The sequence below is a fragment of the Sinocyclocheilus anshuiensis genome, unplaced genomic scaffold (assembly GCF_001515605.1).
Source record: "Sinocyclocheilus anshuiensis isolate Anshui unplaced genomic scaffold, SAMN03320099.WGS_v1.1 scaffold850, whole genome shotgun sequence".
In the NCBI taxonomy this organism is placed as follows: domain Eukaryota; kingdom Metazoa; phylum Chordata; class Actinopteri; order Cypriniformes; family Cyprinidae; genus Sinocyclocheilus; species Sinocyclocheilus anshuiensis.
This window is the reverse complement of record NW_015537937.1, coordinates 873,609-882,332: the sequence shown is the minus strand read 5'-3', so window position 1 is coordinate 882,332 and position 8,724 is coordinate 873,609. Positions and strand designations below refer to the sequence as shown.

General features: G+C 38.2%; 1 pseudogene; it reads right to left on the bottom strand.

The window, feature by feature from the left end:
• LOC107659512 (enhancer of polycomb homolog 1-like) overlaps positions 1 to 8,724 on the bottom strand; it is a 28,821-nt pseudogene that overhangs the window by 9,009 nt on the left and 11,088 nt on the right.

Below are 8,724 nucleotides of genomic sequence, written 5' to 3'. Positions count from 1 at the left end.
CTAGCAGGTTTTAAAAGCCCTTTAAAATTAAATATGAACAGTTTGGATTAAATAAAAGTACAGTCAAATTTTATTAGACTTAAACTTAATGTTTTCTAACGCGAGTTAGATGTTGGTACCTAGAACCGTGTATTTTCACTGGTATTGGTACCGAATACTGAAATTTTGGTACCGTGACAACACTAACTGAAATTATTACAATAATTCGTATTTTCTCAGCAAATTATGCGATTACATGCAAATTGACTGAATTCGCAAGTATTACTTGCTGAGATCAAATAAAGATAATACAAATTACAAATTAACTGAATCATATGCAATTGCATTTATCTACAAATAATTATATAAATATATTCCAAAAATATGTAAATATGTAATTAATGGTCTAATTAAAATCACAAATTTTAATATATGTGGTTAATTGTCAATGAACTGAAATCACAATTATTTGCTGAGCAAAGTCCTCAAATGAAGATAATTAAAATTAACTGAATCAAACTGCAATTATTTGTGTATGAAAATATGTAATTTAAGTGGCTGAACTCACCTGCCCCCTCTGCCCACTCGCCGACGTGCCAACCCCAGGCATCGTCGCGGCACCGTGAGCGTGGTGAGAGAATAGCGATATCGCACATCTGCTACCCCACCCTCGGCGGAGTCTGACCAGGGCCAACCGCCCACAGGTCCTGAACGTGCCTTTGAGAAAAACACAGAATAATTTACTAATAACATACAGCCTAGACTGCAACCTTACAACATGCTCTTATTCATGCATATCAGGATGCTTCACAACGTACAGCATGATACTGACAGCCTGTTCTCCTCCTGAACCCAAACACACCATCTGGATCGTTCTCCTCCTCAGCCTCTGAAGAGCCAGAGAACATCTGAGCAAACAAGAGTGTGTTAAGTCAAGAGAAAACAAAAAATGACTCTCGTGAATCTGTCACTGAACGTGTGTGTACCTGTGAGTAGGGCTCATCGTCTGAGCTGGGAAAGTCATACTGATTGAGGTCTTTAGTGTTAAAGACTGCCGGGCCTGAATGGGCAGAGCCTGCCAACGGCAATGGCTTGGCCTTCTTCTCATACTTCCGTTTCTGCCGCACAACCTCTGGTTTATCCATCTACAGCCGAACATATATATTTTTTTTTAATAAAGATAAAATTGCAAAATAAGTCAACATTTCTTGATATTTCCAGGTTGTATATAATCACAGGAACCCATGACAATAAATTATGTTCATGTGCACCTCTTCTCTACAATCTCCAGTGTGAGGTGCAGCAGCTCTCGTTTGCTCTTCTCTCGTCTCTTGATCATCTCCAGGATTGTAACGGCTCGGCTCAGGTCCCTACGCAGCTTCAGCATCTTCTCGTAAGAACTTTAGTGTTAAAGACTGCCGGGCCTGAATGGGCAGAGCCTGCCAATGGCAATGGCTTGGCCTTCTTCTCATACTTCCGTTTCTGCCGCACAACCTCTGGTTTATCCATCTACAGCCGAACATAAGAAACAAACCCACATGAGATTAAATAATTTTGTTGCACTTGTAAAACAAGTTGACTGAACAAGATGGGAACACAGAGATTAGTGCTGTCAATCGATTAAAGAAGGTGAGTATCACCGATGCGATTGTCTCTAGGACATTTTTTCCTAATATTTAACCATTGACTATAGCCATTCAACATTACATCTTCTCGTAAGAAGCTTCGTCATTCTTACGATTCTGTGGATAAAGATAATGTGCGAATGGATTCTCTTGTCATTCCATAAGCAGATCCAATTCGTTGTTGAGCACTGCCCTCTTACCTTTCGTGTCTGCATCTTCTCCGTTCTGCGCCTGAAGGCCACATATGGGTCACTGGTGCTGGAGCCATCACGCTTCTCCTGTTTGACGACAGGAATGAGAGAGCCGCTCTGACATGCTTTCCTCTTCCTGCTCCAGTACTCATACACCTCCTTTATCAGCTCATCATCCTCCTTTAACAAGAGTTTGGCTTCCTGCAGAGACACCGGCTGAGAGAAAGAGAGAATAATTCATATTAAGCTTGTTTTAAATAATATAACAGGCTAATGAACATCAATATTATTAGTAGAAATCAAAAGACTAACAATAATTTTTGAAGGCCTGGTCAGGCCTGTAGATCAGTACAATTTTACTAGCCCCTCCACAAATATGATAAACAGCCATTTTTAACATGTTTTTGCAAATACCCAAAATAAATAAAAGGAAATAATATTTTTTACTCCAAAACAATGGCATACAATACCAAAACAATACTTTAACTCATTGTAAAAGCCGGTTTGAGAGCTATCAATTTTAACATTTATTAGACTTCAAAAAATAACAACCAATTTAAGTGAACTTAAAACATTCTTCACATAAACCAATTATTTACCTGTGCCCTTCAGTAAGTAGGAAATATACAGAAATTAATAAAGTTATCAAGCACTAAATACTAAATTAAATACAGATGAATCCTGTATTTAAGTTACTAGTTGTAACTTAACTTACTGTAGTTAAGTTACAAATCCTGATGTTACAAGTTGTTTTCCTTATTTTTCTTTAGTTCTATGATTAATATACATCACAGCAGCTGGGTTATTTGGCTGCTATTACTTTCAGAGCTGCTGAACATGACCTGGTTCTGACACTCATGCTCTGAGCTTTATTCGCGCTTTAATATGAATTGATAACAGGCTACAGCACGCACTACCGTATTTGTACATGCAACTGAAGCGTGAAGTGAAATTGAAGTGCGCGTCTGAAAAGTCTCCTGTTTGATGTGGTTGTAAAGACATTCTACGACTAAAACACACTTCTTGTCAAGGAAAAAAAAAAAGAAAAAAAGACAGAAGCAGCTGTTGTGAGTGGGGTGGCCAACCCTAGCCCTGCCCCTGTGTTAAATATTTAACGCAGTTAAACCGGAAAAATGAATCGCCTGCATTAACGCGCTAATTCTGACAGTTCTAATAGAAATATTAAGGCAATTAAGCAGGAACAAAACACAAAAGAGAACAGTTTTATATAAAACACAGCACTTGTGTACTTGTGCAAAGTATGGTTTGGGCACAAGGGGGAGCCCACTGGCCCAGATAAACAGAGATACGAGAGTGTGTGCATGTACCTTGATCTTGTAGTCCCGGTCATTCTCTGTGTGTCTGTACTGGATGCTGTTGGTGATTGGGATCAGAGGGATGACTGGTTTCTCCAGAGCTCTCTGAGCCAGAACCTCCGCCATCACCTCGCCTCCAAAATCAGCCATGCTGTTCCTACACACACAAATGAACACACATCAATGAGCTTAAACAATACACACTCCTGTGCCAACCAACCTAGAATACCAGGTTTCCCAAAACAGTGAATTTCCATGAATTTTCCAAGGTTTCTGTGACCGCTAAATTTTTTTTAAACTGCTAAAGTTTTAGACTGCTAAAATTTTGTTTAAACATTTTTTCAAATTGCACGAAAAATGTTAGTGCAACTTTAATAAATTAAAATGTGCATATAATAATATTTTTTACTCCAAAACAATGGCATACAATACCAAAACAATACTTTAACTCATTGTAAAAGCCGGTTCACAAGAACAGTAACTATAAATTTAACCATAAAGTTTAAAAAAAATTAAAAGTTCACAACGCAACTATAATGACAAAACCACTGACAGACATTATTAAGCCATTCAATATTAATGTGTGCACTGCATAAAATAAACAACGTTGTCAGCGGTTAATGTGGATGCTAATATAATTATCATTCATTTTGTAAACAGACCAACTATCACTTCCCAAATATGTCAAGTCAATCATGTTAGTCAGCTTGATAATGTTACTGGTGACAAATAGAATACAAAAGTAAATACACTACCATACAAACATTGAGTCAGTAAGATTTTTTTTTTTTTTTTTTGAAAAAGATGAATACTTTTCAGCGAGGACATATTAAATTGATCAAAAGAGACAGCAAAGACTTGCAAAATGCTGTTATTTTGAAATTTCTATTCATTAAAAAAATCCTGAAAAATCTCTGTTTCTGCAAAAGCTGCACTGTTTTCAACATTGATTATAAAAAATTAATAATAGGAAAACAGATTCTGAAGACTGGTGTAATTATCCTGAAAATTAAGCTCTGCCAACACATTAATAAATTAGCCAACATTAAAAACATTATTAAAATAATTCACATTAGGGCTGCACGATAAATCGCATGCGATCTTTAATGCGCATCTTGTCAGTAAAGCCAGTAGGGCTGGGCGATATGTCAAAAATATCGTATCGATAATCGCCTTTAAAAATATCGCAATATCGTCTACCTAAGCCCCACCTCCACTACGCCCCGCCGAGACAACATTGTCAACATGCACCATAAACACACACCATGTTCAGTTTGGTCTTAATTATTGCCACAAAGTTTGGTTTTACTTTTCTTAGTTTGTGCTTAAACTAACAGAAAACATTAGCTTTGCTGTTATTTTGGTGTTGCTAATAATTTCCACTCTGTTCTTATCAAATTTGTGTTTGAAATTAATTTAGTTTTGTGAGGAGAACTGTTGAGGAAAAATAATAGAACCCAATTTTAAGTTCATCATGGTGAAGTTGGATTCTGGCGGTGATTGTAAGAATGATAAATGCATGTTGATGTCATATAATATTGTCTTGAATAAAATATGCCTATTTTCCGATGTTTCTCTTTCTTTTTGGCATTATCGCCGGTGTAGACACATTTCATGATGGTAAGTTTAATTTCCTTAATTATAACAATTGCAGCATTGTTTTAAACTTGTAGTCAAGCTATAACGTATTTGATATTTATCATGTATGACTAAAATCATGCAGGGAATAAAAATTCTGAGCAAAAACGTTAAGGTTTTTTTTCCCCCCTTTCTGGTAGCATACTAGTTCGGAGGTCTCTTTCGGCTTGTTTTTAACTAAATAAAAATAACTGCTTTATTTCATTAAAAGCAGGGTAATTTAAATTTCATTTTTATATTATAATTTTTATTTTATTAATCAAAATACAACGCCCACACTTCCGGTTTGGTAATGCGGCGTTAGGACGCACGGTGCCTAAGCTCCGCGTTATTTCATGTAATCCTTTCATAATATACCCTAATTTTTCAATACATCGAAGTCATTACATACTTTTTTCATTTTTGAAACATCCCGTCCTCGGAACTTTTATTCAAAATGAGCAAGTCTACGAGGACAGGCGGTAAGCAACAGACTCAAGTTCAACATGCGCAGGCCTGTCAAGAAAGCAGCAAAATGGCAGATAACGAGTCCGTATCTGCGCAGCTCACAATCGAGTCTCTAGTTAAGGAGCTCGAAAAATTCAGAAAAGACATGACTGGAGAGTTCATTACACTTTTAAATAGCTCTCTGGAACCAATTCGGTCCTCAATCGAATCGACTGGCGCAACCCTGACAACACAGGCAACGACCATCAGCGAAATGGAATCGGGTCTCTCAGATCATAGCGACCGAATAACTCAGCTCGAGCAAGATGTAAACGCTCTTCAATCAAAACTCACAATCATGGAAAAAGAAGACACGGTGCTTAAAGCTAACGTAGACGCCCTGGTTTCTCGCTCGAAGCGCCATAACATACGAGTGGTAGGCCTACCGGAGGGCATTGAGGGAAAGAGCGCAAGGGAGTTCATGACCAACCTGCTGTCCGAACTTCTTGGCGACGGCCTTGTAGAGCCACCCGAGTTGGATCGCGCCCACCGTAGCCTGAGGCCCAAACCTCGTACAGAGGAAGCTCCACGTCCACTGATCATTAGATTTCACCGATACATTGTCAAGGAAACTGTCATGAGGTGGGCTAAATCTCACAAGGTCATTTCTTACAAGGGTCACCAAATCAAGATGTACGAGGACTTCAGTACAGAGCTGGCGAAGAAACACGCGGCTTTCAACAAGATTAAGAGCCTACTTTACAAGCAAGGAGCTCGCTTCGGAATGCTGTACCCTGCTCGCCTCCGAGTGAGTTGTAACGGTGTGGAACGGATCTTCGATTCCCCTGAGGCAGCGGAATCATTCTATCGCCAGAACTTTCCTAATTAAGTCCTGGACAAACACTGTGGACTAATACACATTTCCGAAACGGGATGGTTGAATCCAACAGGTACAAGCTATTGTAAATAATTTAAAGACAGTATGTAGTTCTCTTTTTACTTATAATTTAGCTTAAAGGAAAATTGGACTGTTACACCACGAGTGCCTTAGCTTTATTTTGATATTACTTATACATCCCCAAATTATATAGATTTTGTGTTGCATGTTATTGAAGCTATTCTGTTTATGATTATAAAAGCTACGCTGCCTGGTCCTTGTTGGCAGTACCGTCTTGTGACGGGTCGTTTACATACTAATTTACCAAAGTTAAATGTACCATTTTTTTTTCTTTTTTTCTTCTCAACGTTTCTTTGTACATAACTAAGCTTTGACAGCTGTTTTGGGTGTATATTCAAGTTTTTGGAGTTGACAGGTATGTGGTTAATCGGTTGTGTGAATTGATGTTCTGGCTTCTCGTCATGTTCAAAAAGACGAGCATCAGAGTTGTGAGTATAGGTTTGAACACCCCCGCCCCCCCCCTTTTCTCTTTTCTTTCCCCACTCATCCGATTCATGCGTCTCAGACTTTTTTTTATCTTTACAACAACGTAAATGATTAGTCCTAAAGTGAACACAGAGGGGCTGGCTGGTCATACTGTCAAATTTGTTACCTGGAATGTGAGGGGTCTAGGTGGTCAAATTAAAAGATCAAAAGTGTTTTCACACTTAAAGAGCCTGTCTACTGATATTGGTTTTCTACAGGAGACTCATCTCAGTTAGTGACCAGGTTAGACTACGCAAGCCATGGATTGGTCAAGTTTTTCATTCAAATTTTAATAGTAAATCTAGAGGTACTGCTATCGTAATACACAAACAGATAAAGTTTGTCCCACACAATGTATTTTCCGATCCTGATGTGCGCTACGTAATAGTATCTGGAATTCTGTACCAAACACCTGTCATATTAGCTAGCGTGTATGCCCCTAATTATGATAACCCTGCTTTTATGACCACACTCTTCTCCCATCTTCCAAATTTGGACACTCACTGCCTTATTTTAGGTGGGGATCTTAATTGCACAGTCAACCCAAATTTAGACTGCTCACAACCCAAGTCATCAGCTCCTATGTCAATGTCTAGGTCCTTCTCATCTCTAATGGATCAATTGGGATGTGTAGACCCCTGGGGCTTCCTTAATCCAACTGCAAAAGATTTTTCTTTCTTTTCGAATGTCCACCATGTTTATTTGCGGATCGATTATTTTTTTAAAGACAAAGCTCTATTATCTCTAGTTAAGTCCACAGAATATTCAGTGATAATTATCTCAGACCATGCCCCACACATTTTAGACCTTTCTTTCCCCCAAAACTTATGTAGACATGCTGGAGGCTGGAAGCTTAATACTGGGTTGTTGACTGATAAAGAATTTTGTGATTATATCTCTAGGAGCATTGATTTCTTTCTGGAAACCAACAAATCAGAATCTGTTTCGCCATCACTTCTATGGGAAACATTTAAAGCTTTTATACGTGGAAGGATTATTTCTTTTAATGCATATTGGATTAAAGCTAGGAAATTAAAAAAAGCAGGAACTCGTTTTTTAATTCTCGTACTTCTAATTTTAGAAGTAGATAGGCTAAATGCCAGGTCACCAAACCCTGTCCTGGAGACACAGCGGCTAAAACTACAAACTGAATTTGACTTACTGACAACAAACAAGGCAGAGTTTTTGATAAAACGCACAAGAGCAACCTATTATGAGCATGGAGATAGAGCTGGCCGTCTTCTAGCATCTCAGCTCAGACATCAAACTGCTTCCCAGTTAATCTCACAGGTGTATGATTCCTCAAATAACCTTATTACAGATCCGGTTAAAATAAACTAAGAGTTTAGTTCTTTTTATTCTAATCTTTACAAGTCAGAAGCCTGCTTGGACATGGCTGCTATTCAGTCTTTCCTTTCTCAATTAGAAATACCTAAGATAAGCCCAGATATAGCCAGTAGCCTAGATGAGCCTCTTAGCTTGAAGGAGATAGCCTCCTGCATTTTAACCATGGAAAACAACAAAGCTCCTGGCCCTGGTGGCTTCCCTGCGGAATTTTAAAAAAAGTTTTCCACTCAGTTATCCCCCTTATTATTAGAATTATACAATCATTCCTTGGATCAAAGCTTCTTATCATCATCTTTAAACCAAGCTTTGATTTCCTTAATATTAAAGAAAGACAAAGACGCTAAAATTTGTGGCAGCTACAGACCTGTTAACCTAATTAATAATGATGTTAAAGTACTAGCTAAAGTACTGGCCAAACGGTTAGAGGCTCATCTTCCATCCATTATATCAGATGATCAAACTGGCTTTATACTGGGTCAAGTCAAGTCAAGTCACCTTTATTTATATAGCGCTTTTAACAATACAGATTGTGTCAAAGCAACTGAACAGCATTAATTAGGAAAATAGTGTGTCAATAATGCAAAGTGACAAATAGTAAACACTCATTTTTCAGTTAAAGGCAGTTCATCATTGAATTCAGTGATGTCATGATCCAGTTCAGTTTAAATAGTATCTTTGCAATCATTTGCAATCAAGTCAACGATATTGCTGGAAATGAAGTGTCCCCAACTAAGCAAGCCAGAGGCGACAGCGGCAAGGAACCAAAACTCCATCGGTGA